This window comes from Amphimedon queenslandica, unplaced genomic scaffold (assembly GCF_000090795.2).
Source record: "Amphimedon queenslandica unplaced genomic scaffold, v1.1 AMPQUscaffold_9609, whole genome shotgun sequence".
Taxonomy (NCBI): domain Eukaryota; kingdom Metazoa; phylum Porifera; class Demospongiae; order Haplosclerida; family Niphatidae; genus Amphimedon; species Amphimedon queenslandica.
This window is the reverse complement of record NW_003550119.1, coordinates 2,164-2,494: the sequence shown is the minus strand read 5'-3', so window position 1 is coordinate 2,494 and position 331 is coordinate 2,164.

Sequence of the window (331 nt, the reverse complement as noted above, 5' to 3'; positions counted from 1 at the left end):
TCAAAGTAACAAATTCATACATTATCTGTTATTCAGTCTTTGTTATGTACTAAAATATTTCACTGACAAATTATTACCTTCTTTGTCAAGTAATATTGTTCTATAATTCTAGTTCCAAACTAGTTATAGTACCACAAGAGAATGTACTTTTAGTTCCAGTTTAGTTCTAGTACTGAGACTCTGGCAAAGTTAGTTCCAGTTTAGTTCTAGTACTACAAGTCTTGTATAAGCTGGTTCTAGTTTAGTTCTGGTTCTTACATTGGTTGTAAAAATAGTACTAGTTCTAGTTCTTGGAACTAGAACTATGAAAAAAAGGCAGTACTAGAATTGA